This window comes from Procambarus clarkii, unplaced genomic scaffold, assembly GCF_040958095.1.
Source record: "Procambarus clarkii isolate CNS0578487 unplaced genomic scaffold, FALCON_Pclarkii_2.0 HiC_scaffold_697, whole genome shotgun sequence".
Classification (NCBI taxonomy): Eukaryota; Metazoa; Arthropoda; class Malacostraca; order Decapoda; family Cambaridae; genus Procambarus; species Procambarus clarkii.
Window position 1 is genome coordinate 14,320 of NW_027189730.1, and position 10,923 is coordinate 25,242.

Consider the following 10,923-nt stretch of genomic DNA (forward strand, 5'->3'; position numbering starts at 1 on the left):
CTTTCACTTACAAATTTTTCTTACTAATTTGTAATCCCATATTTCAAAGTACTTGCTGCAGAACTTGAACAAATTAAAGATTCTCAGCCAAGTGTTTCTGACTGGCAAAAAAGAAGAAAAAATGCAGAGATTAATTGGGGAGAAAGCAGGGCAATGCTGTTCGATTGGACATTGTCTGAGTTGGGTGTTCCAGATAAAGGTAAATTAAATATTGCTGTGTTCATTAAGGTTATACTGTATAATAAGCATCATATGCAAATTAATGACACTCTATTAATACATTTAGACTTCAGATTGTTTAAAATGTTAGGTATACAGTATTTAAAATTAGTATAAATAATTACCCCTTTTTTCATCAGGTAAAGTTTGTGTACAATGTACAAATTGTGAGGCAAGCATCAAATGTGAAGACTGTTTTGCATTTTTGTGTCACATTTGTGACCAAATGCAACATTTTCTCATGCCTTTCCACCACAGATTATATTGGAAAAATGGCTTTTATGAGCCATTACACCCGACACAATCTGTGTGCCCTGAAGGAAATATCTTTCACTGGAGTAAGTATACGATACCTGTATAAAATCCGTACTTTGTTCCGAGATTACTTCTACTTCCCAATCCCAGTCTAGAGCTACGATTATCTTGGTATAACAAAATAAAATGAATAAATGTTTCATTTCAGTCATTACAACATTTGGAGAAGTCTTAAAGTTTAAACCTGACACTTGGTTTTATAGATTGATTTAATCGTCTGATTGTTTCTTTTCTGTGAATTTCTCAGTCATTATCTGGAGAATAATGTCAATATTTTGTACAATCAAGAAACAATGAAATATTCAGTCTGAAATTCTTTTCCTTAAAACTCATTTTGTCAAACTGTCTTCCTTTTCTTTGTTACCAGAACCTGTTGTACCAGCCCAACCACCAAATTCTTGCCCCTACTGCACAGATTGCAAGTTTAAAATTTCAAGCTCCAGCAATCTCTGCATCTTCAACACTATAATGGGTAAATAAACTTTAAAATTTACCCTTTTATTTCCATTACCGGATATTCCTGAATCACAATACATTTTGAAATTTTTGTTGCTATAAATGTTAATTTTTACATCACTATTTTAGCAAGTCGCCACACCACTCAATGCACTGTATTTTAAACTACAGGAAGGTATGACCTCTATACTCCAATCTATACATGCCACTGTGGATATGAGCATCAACAACTAGGCAAGACCATGCACAAGTCTGGTTTCTATTCATCATTAGGAAAGAGCAGCACATTCTACAGCACCAGTCTGCTTGAATCATGGCACCATATCAAAAGAAATTGTCCCGGAACATCATTTCGGGCATTAGTCACTGCACTGGAATCCTTTGGTGCTTCTCGTGGGCGTGTATGTTTTGATACCGTTATTCTTAATATTTTCAGTTTTATATTTCAATACAAAAATTATCAAAATTTTGTAGTAATGTATATTCATTTATTAATAATTAGTTTTTAATTTTGTTCAAACACAAAATGGAATGTTTTTTTTGTTTATTTATCTTATGTCATAATATGCATTTTAAATGTCACCATCTAAAAAATTCTATTCCTAGATTGGACCCATTAATTATATAACTTCGAAGAGAGTGTTCTTCGAATGGCGATTCCAGCAATATGAGCTGAGAAAAATTAGAGGAGAAGCTGACAATGAGTGTCCTGCTTGTGATAAAACCCCTTTAGCAGTACATATTGATGGCAACAAGAAGCTGTATCGTTACAACAAAGTTGGGAGGTAATAAAATGTGCTTTACAGATACTTAATGTATAGTATTCTTTTGTTCTCTACACACACTATATTATAATGAATTATATTGTCTTCAAATTAATGTTCTTATAAATAAAGTATGCACATATAAATATACATTGTCATATGACATATTTTTTAACTGAGTATGTCTTTATAGTTTGCCTTTCAATTGCATCCATATCATCATTTTATTTATCTAACACCATGTAAATTTTTGTTTTATGTAAAATTTAGCAGTGCATCAGAATTCTTCATATAAAACATTTTTTGATACCCCATTACCCATTGTTTAATATTATAGTGGTTACAGACAATAAATAATTATTTCTGAATTATCATTGCAGAGGTATCAGAAACCCCTATTATTCTGATAGTATCTTCAGCAAAGATGAAGATGTTCAAGCTCATGTTGGCACTATTCAGAGCTTGAAAACTAAGGTGAGTTTTATTATATATTGAGAAACCTTCAATTTTACCTAATAACTGTTTGGCGACTATAACATATGGTGGCCATTTTTGTATTTTTTCATTATAGTTTATATACATTGAATAAGGAAATATAACCCATAGAAATTCTTATGTGCAACAACAATGCCTATCGCGCAAAATAATCTCTACCTTCTACCCGTCCTACATAATTATAATCATGCTCACCAACTGGTTATTTAGTTACTATAAATATTTTTGTTTAACAGAGTAAGCACACGTGTGGAGTGTCTACATGGAAAGCTGCTCAAAATAAGCCTCTTTCATTCCAAAGTTTGGATGAAACAGGAATCAGCATGGCCTCCTGTCGACATGGTATTATCCTCCACACCTTGAATATGTATCAAGGAGAGCTGTACAGTTATGCCCACTATTTGCAAATTATGTATTTCAAATACGTAAAGTTTATTTGTCAAGACATAATTTGCAAATATTGGCCATGGGCCTTAACTGTGGCTCAGAAACAATCACATTTTCACATTGGTCAAGCAAAGCCATTTTTAGGAGTCCTACATGCAAAAGGACATGCTTGGTATTGTCAGGTAAATAAAAATATAACATTACATTTATGTATACTAATGTATACATTTATGTATACTAATTAAATTTAATGTAATGTATACATTACATTAAATATAATAAGTACAGTTTGTGTAAAAAAATTTAAGATTTCTGACTGTTTAAGATTAATGATATACGTATCATTTAATATAGTAGGAGGCTTTTAATTTTTGTACAATAATTTGAATTTTTTTTTACTGTATACTTTTATGTTAAAGGTATTGTATGGAGGGCGATGGCAAGAAGGAAGTGGCATGACTTTAGGGGAAGAGGCAGAGCAAGTGTTTGCATACCTCTCACGATACAACTCTACAACTAAAAACATGCTGAAAGCTGGTATTTGTTTATATGGTTCATCTGATCAAGTTTTTTATTATTTTACCTGCCCTGTAATCAGTATAATGCGATTTGTATTCAGTATTCAATAAGTATCAACTCCCTCAAATAATCAATAAAAGAATGAAAACATATTGGTCAAACTTGAGTTGGTCGTGGTGAGTAAAGGTATGTTATGAAACTGTTATTAATCTATGCTCTTCAAGATGTTCATTGCTATAAATATTTTTCTCAGAAAGAACAGAAGAACTCACAGAGGGTGCAGTCTTTTGGAACCATCGAAAAATTGATGGACTGGCTCGTGCATTAGTTACTCGACTCAGAAAGGTACTAAAAATAATATATATTTATTTTATTTATTTGTATTTATTTTGAAACTTATTATAATGCATTTATATGTGAAAGGTATTATAATGCATTTATAGGTTAGTTATGTGTTCAGATCATGTACTACATATATTTTCCATTATACGTACTCTTGGAATATCAAAACTGTATTTATTTCTGGTGTGGTGCTCATGGGTTCTGTTACAACCTTCAATGAAGCTTTTGAGCTTATATGTATGTATTTGTAATGTATGTATGTAAACAATGTATTTATTATCATTTATCAATTCTGATAGAAATTACCTACTTAAAATTATCTGTTAGATTAAGGACCTGCCTGAAACGCTGCGCATACTAGTGGCTTTACAAGATTGTAAATACTGTACTATTCAATGTATTCTCACAACCCCAATGTACCTACTTGTATATATATAAATAAAATAAAATAAAATATTGTGATGGGTCAGTAGCTAGGGATGGGAAGGCAGGATGCAGTATGCCAAACTGAATTCGTGCGCCCCTTGAGGGACTTGAAGTAGAGGGATAGGGATCACAGGATAAGTATGGGTTGCACAAACTACTGGTAACAGGATGAGTATGGGTTGCACAATTAATTACTACAAAGTGGTTGAGTATGGGGTGCACGTAAATGAAGACTCCCAAGAAGCAAATCAGAGATCAGCCCAAGCTTCATCTTGAGGCAAAGCTCAATGCCTTAAGCCATATTGATGCTCTGTCCACAGAGCATTCTCTCTCTCAAATCATAATAGTACACTAATGGTTCCCTACACCACCCCTCAGGTGCAGCTGCAGCAGGCTTGGGTGACATGATGACTATGGGGTGCACAATAAACTAACACTCACAGAATGAGTATGGGCTGCACAATAAGCTACCTCTCACAAGATTAGTAATAAAGAAACATTAATTTTTTGGGTAGGGTGACTGAAACTCATCCTGGGGTAAAAATGTTTATTTAAATTTATTATAGTTAAATGAATTTAGTAAATTATTCCATATATTGTATTATAAGTGAATTGACACTAAACTATAAATGATACTAATAAGGTTTTAAAAATGAAAAACAGTAAAAATCCTTCATGTAAGATATGGAAGTTGAAAAGTAAATTAACTGTAAACTAAATTATAAACTGTAGACATAATATAAAGTATTATAAGTAAAATACCTATAAACTACCAAATAATAAGGTGTAAGGAACCATTTCTATTGTTTGTCCTTTTTTACCTGTTTCCTCAGGTATTTTAAAATTCCCATTCCGTTGTTACTACACTGTTTTCCTGGTGTAGTTCCCTGTGGTTCAAATTTTACTACTTGTACTTCTTGCTGTTTCTGAATGATTGCTAATGGTAGCCCTTGTTGCACCTGCGGAACTTTTTGTAAATGTTCCACCTGCGGAACTTTTTGTACTTGTTGAATTTCTTGCACCTGCGGTACTTTTTGGACTTTATGCACCTGCTGCACTTGTAGCTCGTCAGGATTTTTTTCCAAGGCATTATCGCTATCACCTTCTGATCCTAATGTAAGTTTATCTGCATCAAGCTTCCTTGTGCGTGCTGGAAAAAAAATAAAAATAAAAAATAAAAAAATTTGAAATGGAAGATCCTGTGTAACAAATTTAATCAGTTACTATGATCGAGCCGCAGAAATTTTACAGGAAAGATATGGTTGGGTTGACTGCATCTATCTGGACCTAAAAGAGGCATTCAACAGAATTCCACATAAGAGTTTGTTCTGGAAACTGGAACATATTGGAGGGGTGACAGGTAAGCTTCTAACATGGATTAAAAAATTTCAAACTGATAGAAAAATGAGGGCAGTAATCAGAGGCAATGTATTGGACTGGAGAAATGTCACGAGTGGAGTACCACAGGGTTTAGTTCTGGCATTCATGGATAAATAATAAATAAATTGTTCATGATTTTTTTAGACAAAAGCTAGAATATTCAGCAGTTGTATGGTGCCCATATCTTAAGAAGTACATGTACAAACTTGAAATGATACAAAGATGTCATGGGTGTCATAGGGGCCCCAGCACACTGGTTTGCTAAAGGGCCCTTAATGCTGTCGAGACCTTATGGGCCCTTGGACCCATTACGTTAAGACATAGTGCTGTATTGGGCCACACACTTTTTGCCATATACATCAATGACAGAGATGATTGAATTGAAATTATATATATATATATATATATATATATATATATATATATATATATATATATATATATATATATATATATATATATATATATATATATATATATAAATATCTTTGATATCCCCAGAGTCAAAGTTATTCTGTGTAAATACTCTATGCAAATAAAGGGACCTTGTCTATGGAACTCACTCGCTAACAAATTTAAAAACTGTCCGACTTCTGCCATTTTAAAAAATAAAACCAAAAAGTACCTAAATTTTTTCTTGATAGTTTCCTAACTAGTGTATTAAACTCGCACTGTATCTTATGAAATCCAATGCCAGAATATATGTGCCTAAACCATACAACTTTTCCATTGTAATCATTGCTATCACCTTATATCATGATTGTTATATTGAATGCATATCTTACTATATTATACCTTGAAATATTCCTCAAATTATGCTACAATTTATATGTTGATAACCCTCAAATTTTACTTTAATGTACATAGTAATCTTTGTGATACTTTCTTACAATGTACCAGCCAATTTTTTTCCATTTAAGCTTTAAATTGCCTATTTAAAATTATCTGTTAGATTAAGGACCTGCCCAAAACACTATGTGTGCTAGTGGCTTTACAAGAATGTAAAAACATCAATGCTATGTACTCTCATAATCCCAGTGTGCTAACTTGTATATAAATAAATAAACAAATAGTATGTAAGTACTGTACAGCATTATTCATGTTGATTCTATACCTTATCAAGCAAGTTCAGCATAAGAAGAATACAAATGAATACAACAGATGTAGACAAACTTCAATACCTGATTTTCAATCCTTCGTAGAACCCGGCTTGCTGTATTTCGTTCTAAAGCCTTCTTGCCTTTAAGTAGAAAACGGGCTTCCTCTTCTTTCTTCATTAATTCTCTACTGTTTCGGAAGTCACACTGGCAGAACTTGCAAACATTGCTTCGGACATGCACACATTGTTTGCAGTTTGTGCATCTCCTCAAGAATTTTCCCTGAAGACCTGAAGGAAATAGTTTCTAATAAAATACTTATATTCAAATGACCTATGCTGCAAAAATTATAAGTTAAATTGTTGTTAAAATGTACTACAGTAATTAAATATATTATTTAAATTATGAAATAATCTACATTAACACTAATGAGAGCAATGTTAAAAATTTTAGGACTGCATCTGGAAATAACTTTAATTTTGGATGTGATTAACCATGCTGTAACTCGTATAACAAAACTGAGAGGAGTTGAATCCAACAGCCTGATTGACCAGGCTGTTAATTTCAAGCGAATACTATATTATTGGAAGAAAAAAAAATTATATATATATATATATATATGTATATATATATATATATATATATATATATATATATATATATATATATATATATATATATATATATATATATATATATATATATATATATATATATATATATATATATAATCAATATTGTAACTTTTTGTGTAATGACGTTTTCAAATAAAGTTAGATAAATATACACACATACCAAAAGAATAAGGGTGGTAGGAGAAGAAAATATGAAAGTGTTCAGTGAGGATCCACAAGGTCTTCTCTGAGTACTCTTTATTTTCTTCTCCGAGGCTATGGGTCCCTACACTTGCACCAGAGGTGGTACCCCTCATATATATATATATATATATATATATATATATATATATATATATATATATATATATATATATATATATATATATATATATATATATATATATGTTAAAATATATATTTATATATCTCATATATATATATATATATATATATATATATATATATATATATATATATATATATATATATATATATATATGACAGTGTCAGATTCACCACCACCATCAAACACCACCAGCACCATACACCACCAGCATCATACACCAACAGCACCATACACCACCAGCATCATACACCACCAGCATCATACACCACCAGCATCATACACCATCAGCATCATACATCACCAGCATCATACACCATCAGCATAATACACCACCAGCATCATACACCATACACCACCAGCACCATACACCACCAGCACCATACACCACCAGCATCATACACCACCAGCACCATACACCACCAGCATCATACACCACCAGCACCATACACCACCAGCATCATACACCATCAGCATCATACACCATCAGCATCATACACCATCAGCATCATACTCCACCAGAATCATACACCACCAGCATCATACACCACCAGCACCATACACCAGCATCATACACCATCAGCATCATACACCATCAGCATCATACACCATCAGCATCATACACCATCAGCATCATACACCATCAGCATCATACTCCACCAGCACCATACACCACCAGCACCATACACCACCACCATGTCAAATGGACAGTGTTAACAAAATTATTCCCACATACTCCGTCACTATGTGATGGAGTACACATAGAACAGGGGACTGTAACAAATGTTCTAGCATAAAACTTTGTACAGTTTAGTAATTCCTTACCATTTGATGTACTAGGTAGATCCATGTTTGGTGAAGTTTTATAGCTGGAGCTGGAAGATCCTGTCGAGATGACTTCTTCAAAGAGAATAGCTTCAACACATTGTGTCTTGAGTCTTCCAGTACTTGGCCTACAGTTACCAGATCTGATTTACAGAAACTAGTGAACTATGGAGATAAGATTGTTAATAATATACTTTTTTTGAGATTCATATGACTTGCAGCTTAAAAACCAACCTTATTTTAAAATAGTACACTAAAGTACATAGCAAATTGCGAAATTCGTAGTTTTTTAACTACTTTAAAGCTAAATTCTCAAGCTTTGAAAATAAGCACAATTTGCTATTTTAAGCGGAATCTGGCAACTCTGATTTAGCATGTAAACATTGACTTGCATTCACAATGTAGTTATTTATTTTTCAACAATTTAAAACGAGTTATGAAAATACACACATTGGTACATTATTGCAAAGGCACTATACTATATATATATATATATAAATTGTTGCAAGTCGAGCAACAAATATTTTACATTGAACAACAAATGAGATTGGAAAAGCAGTATTGCCAAAATAGACCCCAGACACACCCTGTGGGTAGTAATGGACCCCCATACCGACCCTATGAGGGGTAGTGGACCCCATAATAACACTATGGGCGATAGTGGACACTATACAAACACTATGGGCGGTAGTTGACTTCATAGAGACCCTGTGGGCGGTAAGGGACCCCCTATCGACCCTGTGGGCGGCAGTGGACCCCCTATCGATCCTGTGGGCGGCAGTGGACCCCCTACCGACCCTGTGGGCGGCAGTGGACCCCTACCGAACGTGTGGGCGGCAGTGGACCCCCTACCGACCCTGTGGGCGGCAGTGGACCCCCTATCGATCCTGTGGGCGGTAGTGGACCCCCCCCATATCGACCCTGTGGGCGGCAGTGGACCCCCTATCGATCCTGTGGGCGGCAGTGGACCCCCTACCGACCCAGTGGGTGGCAGTGGACCCCCTGCCGACCCTGTGGGCGGTAGTGGACCCCTACCGACCCTGTGGACGGTAGTTGACTTCATAGCGACCCTGTGGGCGGTAGTGGACCCCATACCGACCCTGTGGGTGGCGGTGGACCCCATACCGACTCTGTGGGCGGCAGTGAACCCTATATACTAATCCTGTGGGCGATACTGTACCCTATAGTCATCCTGTGGGGGCAATGGATGCCATACATATCCAGTGGGTGTTATTGTACCCCATACTTATTCTGTGGGTGGTTGGAGCCCCATACCCATCCTGTGGGTTATAGTGGACCCCATACTCATCCTGTGGGTGGTATTGGACCCCATACCTATCCTGTGGGTGGTTGTGAGCCCATACCCATCCTGTCGGTGGTAGTGGACGCAATACACATCCAGTGGATGGTATTGGATCCCATACCCTTCCTGTGGGTGGAAGTGATCCCCATACCATTCCTGTGGGTGGATGTGACCCCCATACTCATCCTGCGGGTGTTATTGGACCCCTTACCCACCTAACAGGTGGTAGTGGACCCTATACTAATCCTATAGTTTCCAATAATCCACACCATACCATCCTGTTTGCAGTAGTTTACCCTATATACATTCCAACATAACATCGTTTTCTGTTAGCGTTCCTACAAAACATTCTTTAAAGATTTCTAAAGCACAAACTATGGTATATAATATTGATTGGTGAAGCACTTATTCTATGTAATAATTTATTGTGCTTATTATAATTTACTAAGAACAACTAATATTTCTCAAAACAAAACTACGAGCCTTCAATAGGATGTAGCTGATCTGTAATATTATAAGAGCATGGACAATAGTAGGTGAATTTCACAACCCATGTGGGACCTGAAAACTACAATTTTCGTTATAATTGAACCAATCACGACTATTCAGCTATCTACGTTGATGGACGAGTACTGTGAGACGTAAATTGGTACGTGAGGAAGAGTTTGAGCCTTGGTAAAAAAGTTAACGGAATATATCACATATGTACTAAATCACATTCCACATATTGACTTTAAGCACTAGTCATATATGTACTGTCTTGTGTGAGAACGGGTTGAACAACCCGTTCTCACACAAGACAGTACATATATGACTAGTGCTTAAAGTCAATATGTGGAATGTGATTTAGTACATATGTGATATATTCCCAGTTAACTTTTTTACCAAGGCTCAAACTCTTCCTCACGTACCAATTTACGTCTCACAGTACTCGTCCATCAACGTAGATAGCTGAATAGTCGTGATTGGTTCAATTATAACGAAAATTGTAGTTTTCAGGTCCCACATGGGTTGTGAAATTCACCTACTATTGTCCATGCTCTTATAATATTACAGATCAGCTACATCCTATTGAAGGCTCGTAGTTTTGTTTTGAGAAATATTAGTTGTTCTTAGTAAATTATAATAAGCACAATAAATTATTACATAGAATAAGTGCTTCACCAATCAATATTATATACCATAGTTTGTGCTTTAGAAATCTTTAAAGAATGTTTTGTAGGAACGCTAACAGAAAACGATGTTATGTTGGAATGTATATAGGGTAAACTACTGCAAACAGGATGGTATGGTGTGGATTATTGGAAACTATAGGATTAGTATAGGGTCCACTACCACCTGTTAGGTGGGTTAGGGGTCCAATAACACCCGCAGGATGAGTATGGGGGTCACATCCACCCACAGGAATGGTATGGGGATCACTTCCACCCACAGG

At 35.2% G+C, this 10,923-nt stretch overlaps 1 long non-coding RNA gene across 1 annotated transcript; it reads left to right on the forward strand.

Annotated features, from left to right (window-relative positions):
• The first annotated feature begins 380 nt into the window (after positions 1-380).
• On the forward strand, positions 381-1,356 carry LOC138361750 (uncharacterized). The gene is made up of 3 exons (XR_011227158.1): positions 381-557; positions 902-1,006; positions 1,162-1,356. It is a non-coding gene; the product is annotated as an uncharacterized lncRNA (long non-coding RNA).
• Positions 1,357-10,923: the final 9,567 nt, after the last annotated feature.